General features: G+C 35.2%; 1 long non-coding RNA gene across 1 annotated transcript in view; it reads left to right on the top strand.

Moving 5' to 3' along the window:
• LOC134808817 (uncharacterized) overlaps positions 1-17,749 on the top strand; it is a 469,178-nt gene that overhangs the window by 278,206 nt on the left and 173,223 nt on the right. Inside the window, exon 3 of the long non-coding RNA XR_010152627.1 lies at positions 4,029-4,096. This is a non-coding gene — a long non-coding RNA (uncharacterized LOC134808817). The remainder of the gene's footprint in view (positions 1-4,028; positions 4,097-17,749) is intronic.

The following is a 17,749-nucleotide window of genomic DNA, read 5'->3' as shown; positions in this document are numbered from 1 at the left end:
GGAATACAAAGGAGTGAAGGGAGAGAAGTGAAAAAATGTTGAAGCACTAATTATTGGGTTCTATGCTCACTATTTGTGTGACAGGATCAATTATACCACAAACTTCAGCATTGTGCAATATACGTGTAATAAACCTGCACATATATACCCTGAATCTAAAATAAAAGTTGTAATTATATTTTTAAAGTCATCATCAAGCCCAAAGCCATCTGGGTTTTCTCCTGTTATCTCCTAGAACTTTTGCAGTTTTGCATTCTACAATTATGTTTGTAATGCATCTTGAGATTTGTTTGAGTATGTTTATGAAGGGTGTTAGCTCTAGGTCTAGATACATTTTTTAAGGTAGATGTCTAGGTGTTCTAGCAGCATCTGTTGAAAAGATTATCTTCTCTCCATCGTATCACATTTGTTCCTTTGTCACAGATCAGCTGGAAATATTTATGTGGGTCTATTTCTGGTCTCTATTATGTTCCATTTATCTATGTGTCTATTCTTCTTCCAGTACCACACCATTTTGATTATTGTAGCTTTAAAGTAAGTCTTAAAATCTAGCTGTGTCAATTCTCCAATTTTGCTCTTATCCTTCAGTATCTTTTTGGCTTTAGGTTTTTTGCTTCCCCATGAAAATGTCATGATCACTCTAATGTACAAAAAATAGCTGCTGCAATGTTGATTGGGATTCCATTGTACCCAAAAATCCAGTTTGAAAAAAACCGATGTATTAACAATGTTGCATTTTCCTATTCATGAATATGGAATATATAGATTCTGTAGAACTATTTTAAAGTCTCAGTCTTTTACCAAGCCTTTTCTTCTGTACCGTGACTCTTTTATGTGTTTCTCATTCTCCACTTCTGCCCCTTAGGTGGTGTGCTAGTTCATTTGCATTGCTACAAAGAAAATCCTGAGACTGGGTAATTTATAAAGAAAAAGGTTTATTTTGGTTCACAGTTCTACAGGCTGTACAGGGAATATGGTTCTGGCATTGCCTTCTGGTGAGGGCCTTAGGAAGCTTCCAATCATGGTAGAGCATGAGAGAAAACCAATGTGTCACACAGTGAGAGTGGGAGCAAGAGAGAGAGGCAGAGGTGTCAGGCTGTTTAAAACAATCACCTCTCACATGACCTCAATACTGCAGGGGGGGCACCAAACCATTCAAGAGACATTCACTCCCATTGCCCAAACACCTCCCACTGGGCCTGACCTCTAACATTGGGGATTACATTTCAACATGAGATTTGGAAGGACAAACATCCAAACACTGTCAGTTGGACATGATGACTAGTGTGAGCTGGAGTTGGGAGTTTCCCTTCCACCAAGCCAGTTAGAATCTGATAAAACCCCAGCACTGTGGACTCTGTTAAAATAGTTTCTCTTGAGGGCAGACCTTATTAAGAAGAACAGAGTGATCTGGCTTATTTCAAAATAGTTTATTTTCTTCTTCCTTGGCCAGAAGCACAAGGGAACTTTTCTTCAATATTTATTATGAGAGCCTGGTTAAGCTCCTGGACATACATTTCACAAAAGTGTGGAGATTCCTCTGAAGATTTTAATGCTCAGAATTTTCCACACCAAGCCCCCAGCAATTCATCAATTACGGGTTAGTCTTTCTTACACTGACATTGGTTCCACTGGAAGTTTCAGCTCCTGGGTTTCTGCACCAGTAACTTGAAATTTTCCTTATCTGTCTATCTGTCTCTTTCATTTTTGGGGGAGTGGTTTTCCACTTGACCTGAATTCTCTTACAAATCTGAGAAGAGCTGTTGATTTTTCAGTTAGTTCAGCTGTTTACTTATTTTTGGGATGGAGTGGTGACTTTCAAGCTCCTTACATGAAAACCAGGGCCCAGAAGTCCATCAATCATCTTTTAAGGTCAAGTTTGACATGGTTTGCATTTCTGTTCGTACGCAAATCTCATGTTGAATTGTAATCCCCAGTGTGGGAGGAGGGACCTGGCGGGAGATGATTGGATCATGGGCGTGGATTTCCTCCTTGCTGTTCTCATGATAGTAAGTTCTCAAAAGATCTGGCTGTTTAAAAGTGTGTGGCACTTCCCCCCTCTCTCTTCCTCCTACTCCAACCATGTAAGATATACCTGCTTCCCCTTTACCTTCTGCCATTATTGTAAGTTCCCTGAGGCCTCTCCAGAAGCAGAAGCCTATACAGCCTAGACAACTGGGAGTCAATGAAACCTCTTTTCTTTATAAATTACCCAGTTTCAGGTATTTCTTTATAGCAATGCAAGAAGAGACTAATACAAAGTTATTATTTTAGAAGAGTGAGATGAGGCAATTTTTGACTTAGTGATGAATATAAAGCAACTTCTTAATGCAACAGATTCTGAGTATTTTATCTTTCAATTAATTAATAACTGCAAATCACTTATTTTAATTGATTAGCATCCATTTTTGTTTTCCCTTATTGGGCATATCTAAGCATTTGACAGGCTTGTTGAATTGGAATGAACTTTGAACTGTTGGTCTATATTTTTTTATATGAAATTATATGATGATTATCTATCACCTTTGGTCCATCACTGTGAATTTAATGTAAGTGTGGAATGTTGTCATATCTTTCAAATGAACAATTCAAATTGGGAGCAGGATGATCTAAGACTGGGGCACTAGACAAAAGAAAAGGAAAAGAGTGCCCTAGTTTATAATATTCAGGTTAAAACTGACAATGTATGGCCCATGCAAGAAGACAAGAAGCAGCAACACTAACAATCCAAGGGTGAAAGTTTATCTAACATATAGGATCAAAAGCATGAGAAGTGGCTGATACTTACATATAAAGAGTGAAGCAAACATGGGAGACAAACTTGATAGGCATATATCATAAAGATTCTGATTTACCTGTAGCTTTCAACTACATGAGGAATAGCAGCTTGAGGGTCACTGGACCATGTCTGTTCTTTGCTGCGCCTTGTCCATTATGTGTAATTTGAAACAACTGGGTTTTTTTGGAAAACTTAAAATTGATTTTCAAAACACTGTGGTCAAATTGCTTTAGATGTTGGGAAAACTTCTCTTAAACCCCAAGAATATGTTCTTATCTTCTTACCTAGGAAAACCTTGCTCTCTATTCTGAGGTAAGAGTAACACAAAATCAAAGGAGAGATTCTAAGAAATGATTATATTGGTGGTTCATGTTTGAAATTCATTAGATTCCTTGGTTCTTTGGGATTCCACCGTAGACAGCAAGACAATAGTCATTGAGCAATTGCTATGACATAAGTAATGAGCAAAATGTTTTATATGAAAAGCTCATTTAATACTCTCAGAGAATTAATGGAGAGACCAGAAATGAAACTAGAAACTACTAGTTTCATTTCATACATTACCAAACTCAGACTTTGAGATAATCTTCCTAGAATCAAGATTTTCCTCAAAGAGTAAGAATCCAGAGCTGAGTCAGTATTCTACAATATTATATAGTTGGCTACTTGGTTACCTGATATTTCTGAGAGTTTTGATTCAAAAATGTGTAAAAGATTCTGACAGGACACAGGCTTTTTAAACTGCTTCTCATTCCTTCATCCAAACTCCTATTTCATAAGGTGCTACCTGCTTCCTTTGCCTTTTCCGAAACTCAAGTTTCTTATGTTCCAGGGTACCCAGGAGTTCTGAAGGGCATTTCACATTTTTAAGCAATACTGTCTGTTAGACATCCTGCAAAGTACACCTCCAAGGTAGTTCACACTTTAAATATTAGATTATATATTTTTATGACATCATATCTTTACAAGAATGCCACAAAAATAAATATGAAATAGGAAATGAGGTTGGTGATACAGTTAAATTCCAAGGTTTGAAAAATTGTACCTCATTTAATGGGCGCACAAACCCCATTAGCAGTTCATTGTGGTTAGTTAAGAATGAAATTAAAATGTTATATCTTGTTTCAATTCATACGCATTTTTTAAAAAAATGGCCATCAAGTCCTTAGGACAAAAGTACAGTACTTATTCGGTTATTTGAGCCTAACTCTGCAGTAATCTGAATTTTTATGTATTTCTTTTGGCATAGGGTCACCAAGAGATTTCTGACAAAGGGCATTAAAACTGAGAAAGTTTGGGAACCTCTGAATGCTGTAGGTGAGTATAAGTTCAAACTCGGGGCCCCAAGGGTCAAGTTATATTAATAGAGAATTAACTATTTTTTGTTTGTTTGTTCGTTTTACTTTCTATTTATTTACCTTTTTTGGGACTTACACATATGTCCACAAGTTTTCATGAGTGTCAACCAAAGGGCATATGACACAACAGAGCAAATCTTGGACAGTAGTAAGTGGCAGGTGCGATGGGGGCATGTAGGTGGATTCCTGCTCATTTATCTTTTTTTTGGGTCACTCTAAGGTGCGTTTTTTTTTTTTTTTTTGGTAGTCCTTCGAGATAAAGTTCTGCAGATCACGTTAAGCACCTTCAGTAATACAATGGCTGTGTCTTCTTGAAGCTCTCAGCTTCATAGCTTTCCTTGACTCGGTTTTCATTCTCATCATCATTACTGTCCTGGTTTTTAATCTTATCAATACACTGTCATCACTGTACAATTTTCTCCAATTCCAATTTCTAAATAAGCCAGACTAACACGGTACCGTCATCTACCTCAAACAACAAAAGTATTAATTGATAGTTATCATGTGAATTAATCCATAGCCATTTGACTATAGGTCCTCAAAAATATAGAGATTACAAAAAGGAGTTTGAATGTAGAAAAATGAAATATCAGTTCCTGGAATCTTTCCTAAAATGTCCACACACGAGCACACTGACAAATTTTAGTAATATTAAGCTATGTTCTTAGATATCTCCATTTTATTTTTCTGAAAATCTTAGCAATATAGTCACTATTTGGCTATTTGGTTTAAAATTAGTCATCAAAATAATCAAGTAAATGAAAGTTATAGTTATTTTACCCATCTGATGTTAAAAGTGAGTCATATTTTAGTCTTGTCAGTATCAGAAACGTCCAATAGAATCAAAGCAGGAAAGCACCTAGCCTTTGTTAAGTGTCAAGTTCGGATACCAATGTAAGCGCTACAAGTATGTTATTACATTTCATACTCACGTATCACTTATGAGATAGGTACTACTATTCCTGTTTTATAGAGGACTGCACTGATATCAGAGTTGGTAAGTTGCACGATCTCACAACTAAAAAATGAGCAATTTGGTTTTATAGCTGGGTTCATCTATTTCAAAACAGGGTTAAAAAATGAGCACTTTAGGGGGTTATCAAAAAGTTACACACTTTAAGTTGCTAATAATCTGCTTACACAATGGTTTCTAATAATGAACTTCAAATGATAAATTAGCTCAATCATTAAATGGGGGTTTGTTCTGCCACAGAGGGCAAAAAAGATACAGATGCCTCTCCTTATTCATTGCTCCCACAATGTTTCTTCACACTGAGCATCCCCACTGACTTCTGAGACACTGACAACTGAAAGCAGTAAAAGGACATGATCAGATCTTGCTTTGCCCCCTGTTGGGCTCTTCTGAACTCTCTTGAAGCTCCTGGGGATTCAATATGAGCTCAGAGTTCAGTTCAACTTCACCAAGAGAAAGAATGTGCTAAGAATTTGGATCCCATAAAGGGTTCTTTCCCTATGTCTTCCCATTAGTGTTCATTTACTTAAAAGTCTGAAGTCAATATTTTTTAGCTTGAACCTTCAATCATCAGTCAATCTCTCTTTTCTTTTCTTTAATCTAAACACCCGTCTGAACTGATGTGCTATTGCAATGGCGTTTATCCCCAATTCTTTCAGAAATCTATTTGGTTAATGATTCTGATTCAAAAGCCATACTGTTAACAACCACTGATATTTTCCTTTTCACATCTCAGCTTTCAGAAGTATTCAAATAAAATGATTTGATTTCCCAAATGACAATAAAAATTCTCTTTACAAATATCAACTGAATTTTCAGAATTTTGTCAGCTGATCTATTATGGTGTGTGTCACCAAAGTCATTAACACAGTGTTTGAAGCTCATACTCTTTGGGTTGTCAAAGGTGTCAAAGATTTTTGTAGATAACATTCAATAAACTGACACACATTCCTTTTGATTATCATATAAATCACATTGACCATCCTCTATGAGAGGTATATGCTCTGTGTCACTGCTCCTCTCATATTTTTTTTTTCCTAACTATAAATCTTCCCTTTTCTGCCTTTGATTTCTGGATTTGATGACACCAAGAAAAAACAGATTAGTTTATTCTCGTGATTAGCACATTGATAAATAGTAGCTATCACGAGCTTCACGAATGAATTAGCTGCTCTCTGTACGCACATATGTCTTGATGATTATCATGCCTACTGTTATTCCTTTGTTTCACTTATTTTATCCTCAAACATAGACACTGTGCAGGAAGGAACCAGCAAGGAGGATGTATTTTTAATATAGAAATAGCCTAATAGGAAAACAGCATGAATTTAAACCAAAATGAAAACTTACCCTTACCACCTCTACCTTGCAGAATTTCACTAACAAAAATGATCTACAGGACTTAAAAGAGAAGTGATATTACTGAAATTAGCACTATATGTTGTAGGCTCTTAAAAACATATGTCTGCTGAGATGTGGTCAACCTGATTGTCAGGCCATTGAGGAAGTAAAGGAATAACAAGAAAAGAAAGCACAGAGTGTGGGATCATGGAGACCTTGGAATTTATCCCATGTGGTATTCCTCCAAGGATTCCACAGAGTCTCTAGTGACCTCAGGAGTATGTGCAGTTTGCTCCAACACTGAAAACTTTTTTAAGAATAGACAGGAATTTAAGCAAACTCACAAGAAAAAAAAAACATTAAAAAGTGGGCAAAGGATATGAGCATTTCTCAAAAAAAGACATACATGCGGCCAACAAACATACAAAAATAGCTCAACATCACTGATCATTAGAGAAATGCAAATCAAAACCACAATGAGATACCATCTCATGCCAGTCAGAATGGCAATTATTAAAAAGTCAAGAAACAACAGATGCTGGCGAGGTTGCGGATGAATAGAAACGCTTTTATACTATTGGTGGAAATGTAAATTAGTTCAACCATTGTGGAAGATAGTGTGGTGATTCCTCAAAGATTTAGAACTGGAAATACCATTTGACCCAGCAATCCCATCACTGGGTATGTACTCAAAGGAATATAAATCATTCTATTATAAAGATACGTGCACGCATATGTTCATTGCAGCACTGTTCCCAAGAGCAAAGACATGGAACCAGCCCAATCAGTCAATAATAGATTGGCTAAAGAAAATGTGGTACATATACACCACAGTATGCTATGCAGCCATAAAAAGGAATGAGATCATGTCCTTTGCAGGGACATAGATAAGGCTGGAATGTATTATCCTCAACATACTAATGCAGGAACAGCAAGCCAATCATTGCATGCTCTCACTTATGAGTGGGGGCTGAACAATGAGAACACATGGACAAACGGAGGGTAACAACTCTTACTGGGGCCAGCCAGGGGAGAGTGGTGCGGGGAGAGCATTAGGGAAAGAGCTGCTACATGCTGGGCTTAATACCTTGGTGATGGGTTGATAGTTGCAGCAAACCATCATGGCACACGTTTACCTATGTAACAAACCTGCACATCCTGCACATGTACCCCGAAACTTAAAAAACAATAATAAATAAATTTGAAAAAAACAAGAATAAATATTTTAGATCATACTATCAGGTTTCAACCTTACCTTTACCACTGTCTAGATCTGTAAAATGAAGTAAGTTACTCTGTTTTTGAAACTCAATTTTCTCATCTAGTAGTGAAAATAATAATAACTCAGAGGTTTATTTAGAGTATTAAATGAAAAGATACATTTGAAATTATTGGTCTATTGAAAGCAACATAGTTTGCACTCAATAAATGTTAGCCTTTTATTATTGTTTTTGTAAATCAGTTTATATTTACATGCCTTTCTATTATTGACTCTTTCTCTTGCTGTATTTCTCTTCTTTTTATGACTCCAAAATACAGAATGCTTCAGGGAAAATAAATAAATAAATAAATATTTTTCATTGAATTTCTTATGTTTCCCATAAAAGAGTCCTTGCAGGCAGACTTTGTGTACAAGTCACCTTGTAAGCTTACAATCTGTTTGCCCCACCTTCTGCCTTAGTTACATTATAAAACATGGTCCACTGAATTGAAACCATGCTCATAGAGCCACATGGCAGAAAGCATTGTCTCTTGTGTATGAGGTATTGCCTCTGATTATTTCTCTCAGGAGAAAGGACCAGAAGTTGGAACTTCACAGATGCCTCTGTAATGCAGTCATCAATCCTGTTGGATGACAAATATAATTACTGCAGACATTCAACACACTGATTATATTAATGAGAAGTTATACAGCCTTCTTCCAGTACTTTTGTGAAGCCTTACTTAAAACATTTCATCTTAAAAAAAAAAGCCAAGATCTATGGGGAATATCCTCAATGGGTTTTGAAGAGGGAGCCCTGGAGGAAAATAATGGTGTAGAAGGAGAAAATGTTACCAAAGATAAAAGTTAGTTAGTCTCCCCAAAGGAAACAAACAAACACACAAGCAAAAATAGGTCTAGAGCAGAGCCCAAAGTGGCCTTTATACAGTCAAGTCAATCTGTCAATCAATGGCTTTCCTGGAACCAGATCAATACCAGGCTAAATATTTATTTGATGACAAAGACTGTGTGTGTGTGTGTGTGTGTGTGTGTGTGTGTGTGTAGAAGGTGATAAAAATGGGTAAAAAGAAAGTTTTCCTGTAGTGTTATCCCTAAAAACTTACTATAGAGCCCAATTACTTTAGACCCTATATTTGTTGGAAAGTATCTATAAAATCATTTTTTGATATAGAAAAAAATCTAGCATCCAGGAACTAAGACAAAGATTGAGTATCACATATTGCAAGTAAAAACGAGCATCACCATGTCACATACCTAACTCCAAATTTCCCTTACTTGCCTCAGATTGATTTCTTTGTCTTTGTGTTTCTTTGTCTTTGAATTTCTTGAAAAAATTCTGTTCAAGAATTTTGTAGTTACAAACATCAGGTAAACATGGAGATAGAAAGATGATCATGCATTATTTCTTAAGTCACCAGTAATGTAAAGAAGGCAGACTTGTAATGATTCAGAATAATTTGATTGAGGAATATATAGGATACTGTGGAAGCAGGGTGCAAGATCTCATGTTTGAAATCAGATGTGTTGGTTATCTGCTTGTTTAGATTTGGTTTTCCCAAGAAAACATATTTTTTCCTATAGTTTAACTTGGTACTAGTTTGCTTACGCGACTTGGATTGTTCAAAAATGAACAGTCTTTCATTTGATTACTATCATTTTAAGAACGTGTAAGTAACCGAAACAGGTTTTAGTACCTTAGCAATTTTAATACATAGATACTGTAGAAGGGAAAAGGTTCTTTTTTTTTCTTGGAACGTTACATGGAGAAGTATTGAAGTTGGAGCTGACAGTGGCAGTCTTAGTCAAATGCAGACAATTTCTTTTCGGAATATAAACATTAGAGAGTCAAAGAGATATGAAAAGGAGAGAGAGAGAAAAAGGAAGGAAGAAAGGAAACTTGTACCAAACCATATCTGGTTTTCCCATTGATATAAAGTCAATAATACCTCTATTTTCCTAGAAGTCTGAGCTGAGTATCAGAAATTATCAGTCACAAGTGTTCTGGCTATAAAAACATTAACACATTATTATTAACTAAAGTCTAGACTTTCTTTGGATATCACAAGTTTTCTACCAGTGTCTTTTCTGTTCCAGAATCCAATCCAGACTACCATATTACAATAATTGAGCTTTTAAAGAATACTACAAAATACGTTCATACCATACAGGTACAAGTTACCACAGTAAATTATTATTATTAATGCCACCCATATCCAAAATCTCAGCTTCCTTTCATCACAGAAATATGATATTTCAGCGCCAAATTATTTGTTGTTTGTCAAAGTTCTGAGCATATGCACACAATTTAAAAATATGTCACATAATTAATCCGATGTCTATTTATTAGCAATTTGTTAGTGTTATCACTTCAAATCTGTTCCCATTGGAAATACTTTCTTGAACAGTCAACATCACATTATCAAGTATGAGAGAGTGTGAGAAACCACTTTGGCAAGCTTCCTCCTATTCATGGTAGAATCCCATAACTCAGATCTTAACAGGAATGGATTTAAATTTGCAGTCATTAAGGCATGTCTCCACTTTGTATGAGGGTTTTAATTTCATATTTGTCATTTAGGAAAACTGATTTGCATTTTAATGGGAAAATCACTAAGCAAACTTTTGGAACATTTCACCTAGAGGTTGACAGGAAAGTCAAAAGAAGTGAGTTTACAACTTTAAAAATGAATGATTTGGACTCTATAAACTATAATTGCTTAATTTTTTCAAATTAGATACTCTATCGGAAATTAAACCAGATTTGAAATCTCCCTGCATGTAAAGAGCATTATAATGCACTCAATTTTCAAAATGTGATAGGTGGTTACTTTTCCAATCAAATAAAGATATATTTAAAATACACATTTTGTAAGTCTTTTCTGTCAGTATTACAAACTATATCAAAAATTGACTTTGTCTCTTATTTTTATAAATATGCTTTTTAAAATTATTTTGTCTACAAAGTTGTGTATGTGTCGTGTTTCACATCAGGAGTTCAAGAGAATTCCTGTTGTGTAAGTATGCATTTATTGAAATGATTTCTTTTTTTTTTTCAGTACAGTGAGAAATATTTTAGCAACAATAAGAAACATAAAAAAGGTAGTTTCAAATGAGTCAGATATAAACTATTGACCAATTTTCTAAAGCAATTTTCTAATACCCCATGAAAACATTGGGTTTTAACATTCATTAGGAGAAAATTAGTCATCAGTATAAAACTAGAAATTAAAAATTTCTTTAATTATCTAAAGTAAGATGTTTTGAAAGAACCTCAGGCACTTGGATACATTATTTATATATTTCGGTTTCCCCGTAGTATCTATATCTTAAGTCTATCATAAAGATTATCTGGAATGATAGATGTGAAGTGCCTAGCATGGCTCCTGGCAAGCATTTAATTAACAGAAATTATGTTTACATGTTTCTCCATTGTGTGAATATCACTTATTAGGTCAACTGCACATATTACATCAGGTCCAGGTGATGCAAAGGACACTACTTCATTCTTAATCTTGACACAACAGTCTGTACATTTCCACTTTTTTGCTAGATACATATTGTTCCAATAATGTTTTATTATAGCATTGCCCCTCTGATACAGCATATAGTTTAGGGGCATGTTTTGCATTTAGCTCTGTAGTATCTTTACACTTCTTTTATCTGGAAGTGCTTCTCAGCATTACTGCACCATTCATGACACTGACACTTTGAAAACTACAGGTCAATTATCTTACAGACTGTTCCTCAGTTTTGGAGCTGGAGATGAGATTCAAGTTGTGGATCCCTTGCCATCTTATGGTTCAAATGAGCCAGAATCCTTTCTCATGTATCACACACATTCAGGAGTAGATGGTATCTGGCTGTCACTCAAAGTAACATTTATCATAATCCTCAACTCATTGTCAGGCTTCTCCACTGCATACAACTATATTTGACTTTCCACATAATAAGCAATCTCCAGGGAAACTTTTTGAGATGAGGCCACACTGCTATCATCAACCCTCACTCCCCATGACAATTACCTGGAACAATTTTAACCATGAGAATTGCAGAGTAGCAGTTTTCCACCTCCTCCTCTCCCATCACCTTGAAGAGTTGAAATACCACGGTCAGAATGTGTTCTCTCTTTTTCATTGTTTCCTTTCTTATATACAATTTATCTATCAATCTTTATATCTATCTGCTTATTGTCAAAGCAAAATCACACATTCCCCTTTTATTTAAGAGGTTATAATCCGTCATCGTCTTTATCTATTTTGATGACAAAATTATTCAGATTTGGCTACAAATGCCCCTTCAAGGCATCTCTTGTGTCTTTTTGTTATGTCCCCATCATTTGTGGATCCGCTGGCATAACTAGATGTCCCAGGCTCATTTTGCACTTTCGTTGTCCTCGGTCCACAATCTGTTATGTCTTGAGGATTTCTGGTTTCTTTTGGTAGTGAGTAGAAACCAAATTCTGAAATCTTAGAAACCAAATTCTGAAAACTAGATTTGCTCATTACTACCAGAATTAGGGTCGTTTCTAAGCCACTTCAGTGAATAGGAAAAAAATGCAACATAGATAATATAAACACATATAATATACACACACACAATCATGATTTTATATATTTGTAGACACAGATATTTTCTTCTTTGGTAAACCACAGCTTTTAACAACAATGCTTTAGCTCATTAGTTCAATTGTACAGTACTTGAAGGAGTTTGCAAATTTCTATACCCCCAAAATTACAAAAATTAAGCATACTAAGAAAAGTGAAAGTTTTTTTAAATTTCGTTTTTTAAGGAGGACTTTTTCCTCATTATTTTTTACTTTTTTCCCTCTCTTATAAACAAATGCAGAATACAATATATAATTTTGAGCACTTTTCCTTCTCAATTCAACAACACATTTTAGAAATCACTTTCTATTAGTAAATAGACATTCTCATTAGTTTCAAAGCAGCACTGTACTACATGGTGTACAGTACATGATGTATAGAAATGATTTGTTCAAGAAATTTCTTATGTTTGGGCATTTAGGTTATTTTCAATGTGTTGCACTCACATATAATACTGCAGATAATAACTTTGTACATTGTACAATTTTTTTTATATTGCTGCAAGTGTATCTTCAGAATAAATTCTTAGACATTCGATTGCTTGGGCAAAGGACAAATGAACATATAGCTTTGTTAAATGTTGGCAAACTCTTCCTATAAGTGTTTTACCATTTTGCATGTAAAACGTGGGAGAACAGCGCAGGTTCTCTATATTCTAGACAAGACAGTACATTGTCAAGCTTTTGGAGTCTGGCCAATCCAATGGGTGAGATGCAATATATCAATGTTTTAATTTGCATTTCTCTTATTACATGTGATATCTTATCTATTCATATGTTCAATGCTCATTTTAATATCTTTATTTGAGACTTGTTTGTGTTATTGGCCCACTTTTCTGTATGATTTGTGAGCTATTGGTTTCTTAATATTTAACTGTTCTTTATATATGAAGGTTATTTTGTCCTTGTTATTCTCTTCATTTTTCCCAAGTTATTAAAGAATTTTGCCCTCTGCTGCTCCTTCCTTCCCTACCACCTTCCCCTCCTCCTCTTAGGTCTCTGATTCATTTAGGATTTTTTCTTTTGTACAATGTGAGGAATCGATTGAATTTAATCATTTTTCTAATTGCTCTCTTGTTTCTCCAGCACTATTTTTAAAAATTCCACTTTGAGTCAGTGCTTTGAGATATTTAGCTATGCTGGATTTTGTACTCCGTTATATATTCTTCTGGATGGTATTCTGTTTCACTCTTTTGTCTGCTTTTGTGAAAATTCTACATCTTTTTAATTTAATTTTATTTTGAAGAAGTTATCAAGCAGATTTTAGTATGTGACAGGATCCATCCTTAATTATTCTGTGCAGGTTTTTTCTAAAAGTTTTTGTGTGCTTATTTCTTCTAAGTGTGGTATAGTATCAACTTACTACCCTAAAGAAAAAAAAAACATATTGATTGTATTTTTAATGGAATCAAAGTAAAATTATAAATTAAACCAAATTAAGGAAAATTAAAATTGTGATGTTTCAAGACATTTCAACTAAGAGCAAGGGACATATCGTTCCATTGGCTCAAGTCTAGTTTTGTGTATTTCAAGAGTGGTTTATGCTACACACATGCACACACGTAGACTATGGAGATATGATATGTGTAATTGCCCAATGGACTTATTTTACTCACCACCCAGAAAAGCCCATGTACTGAGACACTTATTGCAATAAAGAAATAGTTTAATAAATACAGAGCAGGCTACATGGGAGATTGGAGTTCCATTATTACTCAAGTCAGGCTCCCCAAAAATTCACAGGCTAGGTCTTTTTAATGGTAGTTTGGTAGGCAAGGGCCTAGAGAATGGGAAGTGTAGAATGGTCTACAAAAGATTGGGTGGCTTGGGGATGAAATCAGAGGGACTCGGAGCTTGTCTTTTTTGGCTGAGTCAGTTCCTGGGTTGGGGCCAGAAGACCGGTGGAGCCAGTTAACTGGTCTGGGTGGTACCAGCTAGTCCATCAGAATGAAGGGTCTGAAAATACCTCAAACACCAATGATAGATTTTACAACAATAATGTTATCTACAGGAACAACTGGGGAAGTTAGGATTCTCGTGGCCTCTGGCTGCTTGACCTCCAAGACATAATTTCTAATGTTGTGGTTAATCTGTTTGTTTTACGAAGGCAGTCTGATCCCCAAGCAAGGAGGGAGTTAGTTTGGGAGAGGGGCTGTTATCATTTTTATTTCAAAGTTAAAGTACAAAGTAACTTCCTCCCATAATTAGCTTGGCCTATGCCCAGGAATGAACAAGGACAGCTTGGAGGTTAGAAGCAAGATTGAATCAGTTAGGTCACATTTCTTTCACTTTCATAATTTTCCTATGCCAGATTTTTCTGTCATAATTTTTGTAAAAGGGGCTTAAATGTGTACAGAGTTTTTCTACCTCTCTCTCTCAACCACCTCAAATAGGCATTTCCATTACATGTGTCTTTTGTTGTAATGAATAACACATTGAACTAAATCTGTGACAGTTCTAGAAAACATTTGATATTGACAAAATATCTACAACCCACCACAAATGTTACCACATCCTTTACATTATTCTAGCCATGATTCTTCCTTTTTGCCATCAGACAAGTCATTTCTAAAATGGAGATATTATACCAAATAATCTGAGTTCTGTGGTGTTAAATGAGAATCCTTCAACACCACAATTCTTGGTAATGTTCCCTTTAGTTCATTATTTACTTAACTTCTCAAATACTTTGGACTAAAAGGCTTACAATATTAGGAAGAGTATTTTTATAATTGTTGAACTATTGCCTATTTTGCTATTGAAATTAGTGGCTAGATTTCAAATGCGTGTTTTGTTTAATTCACTAAGAAGATGGGTGGCATTTTATGTTTTTAATTATAAAGATGGCCTGTAGGGAAATAGCTAATTATCCTAAAGATCCTTAAAAACTCCCAAAAGGAAATACAGAAAACCCTATTTCAAATGCATCTGTTAGAATAGCTTAAAAGTCTTTTGACAAACTCAAGGTTCATCACAATGGTGGGATTTATTAGGACCCTTTATGGGCATGCTACACAAAGAAAAAGCAGTATTATCCAATGCAGAAACCTGTAGCTGCAAGAGGGGGAAATACCATTTAAATGCAAATCTTCTAATCCAGGAGATTCACTCTCTAAATAGAAGTGAGTCTTCAGGGTGACTCATGAAGTTAGCAATATATGACCATTCTTCCGGGATTACTTATTTTAAGAAATTTAATAATCTGCTTTATTATGTGAGGAAAACACATTTCTACCACTTATCTCCCAGACTTTTCACAGTGACTGTTGCTTATAATATGTGGATTTCCTGGTTATTAAAAGTTTCAGTGGCTCCTTAAGTTATAAATCAGGTACCAAAAAAGCTCCAGTTCTAGCTACATTAGTAAATTGTCTATAATAATTACATAGTATATATTCTTCAGTCACAATTATTGGAAAAGTATTGAAGAATAGCATCTTACAAAGATGCATGAGTACGAATATTTGAGATAATAATCTTTCATAAGAACATCTCTGTTACTGGAAGGGGGTCTGGATCCAGACCCCAAGAAAGGGTTCTTGGATATTGTACAAGAAAGAATTCAGGGCAATTCCACAGAGTAAAGTGAAAGCAAGTTTATTAAGAAAGTAAAGGAATAAAAGAATTGCTACTCCATGGAGTAGCCCCAAGGACTGCTGGTTGCACATTTTTATGGTCGTTTCTTGAGGATATGTGAAACAAGGACTGAATTATTCATGCCTCCCCGTTTTAGACCACATAGGGTAACTTCCTGACGTTGCCACGGCATTTGTAAACTGTCATGGCGCTGGTGGGAATGTAGCAGTGAGGACAACCAGAGGTCACTCTTGTCACCATCTTGATTTTGGTGTGTTTTAGCCGGCTTCTTTATTGTGACCTATTTTATCAGTAAGGTCTTTATGACTTGTATCTTGTGCCAACCTCCATTCTCATCCTTGGACTTACAATGCCTTAACCATCTGAGAATGCAGCCCAGTAGGTCTCAGCCTCACTTTATCCAGCCCCTACTCAAGATGGAGTTGCTCTGTTTCAAATGCCTTAGACAGTTCCACTGCAAGATATACACCTATGAACTTTTCCCACAGATTACACTGTATATACACTTAAAAATTACCATATTCTACAGCATAGATAACTGTTTGTAAGCTATGTTTGTGATGTTGTTCCAGAATTTTGGTTTGTAAGAAGCAGCCATCTTCAATATCCATAACTTTTATGTTACTCACTTGTAAGTAATCGATGACTCAATCTCTTGGTGATGTCAAAGAAAAAGATAAAATTATAAGCTGTAAAGGAAATTTATTTCTTAATATAAGTTTTACTTTTGGTCACATAATTAGGATTGGAAGATCTGAAACTGACTGATTTCCTCTACTAAAACCAACGTCATGCTTTAAAAATCTGCAAGAAACAGAAAAACCATATGAGTTTATAAATTAGTTTACATTCCTTGAAGGATTATAGGCATGTGTCTGGCTAGGTAATGAAGTGTTTCAGTGAAATAGGGCAGAAAGGGATTTCAGGTCAGAAGCATAGCATATGCAAGTCAAGGGAGGTTTAAAAATCAGATATGTTGATTGAGGTATGTTGGTGAGGACATAGAAGAAATGAAACGTTTGTACCCTATTGAAGGAAATGTAAATTAATATAGCCATTCTTATTCTGGAAAACAATATGGAATATCCTTGAAAAATTAAAACCAGAACTACCATATAATCCAGCAGTCTCCTTACAGGGTATATATATGCAAAGGAAATGAAATCTATTATCTTGAAGAGATGTCTGCACTCTCATGTTCATTTTTGCATTATCCATTATAGCAAAGAAATGAAATCAACCTTAAGTGTCCATCAGTGAATGAATGGATAAAAAAATTGTGGAATATATACATGGTGGGATGCTATTCACCTTTAACAAGGAATGAAATTCCGTCATTTGTGATAACATGGATGAACCTGGAGGACATTACTTTAAATGAAGTAAGCCAGGCACAGAAAGACACATTTTACATGGTATCACTTCTGTATGGAATCTAAGAAAGTAGAACTCATAGAAACAGAGTGAACTGGTGATAACTAGAGGCTGAGCGGTGGGATGAGTGGAGAAATGTTTGTCAAAGTATATAAAAGTTCAGTTAGGAAAAATAAGTTCAAGAGACCTATTGTATATCATGGTGAATATAGTTAATAATAATAATATATTGTACGATTGAAAATTGCTAAGAGTATATTTTAACTATTTTCACCACAAAAAAACTATGTAAGGTAATACATATGTTACATAGCTTGAGTTACTCATTCCACAATGTGTAAATACATAAAACATCATGTTGTCCACCATAAAAATATACAGTGTTTACTTGGTATATTAAAATAAATTAAAAATAAACAGATTTGATGAAGACAAATGACATAGAGGACAGAGACAGGCAGAGAAGAAGGAAGTTGAGAAGGAAGAGACTGAAAGCACGTGT

The sequence above is a fragment of the Pan troglodytes genome, chromosome 18, assembly GCF_028858775.2.
Source record: "Pan troglodytes isolate AG18354 chromosome 18, NHGRI_mPanTro3-v2.0_pri, whole genome shotgun sequence".
In the NCBI taxonomy this organism is placed as follows: Eukaryota; Metazoa; Chordata; class Mammalia; order Primates; family Hominidae; genus Pan; species Pan troglodytes.
The sequence above is the reverse complement of the archived record's forward strand: the minus strand, read 5'-3'. Positions and strand labels throughout refer to the sequence as shown.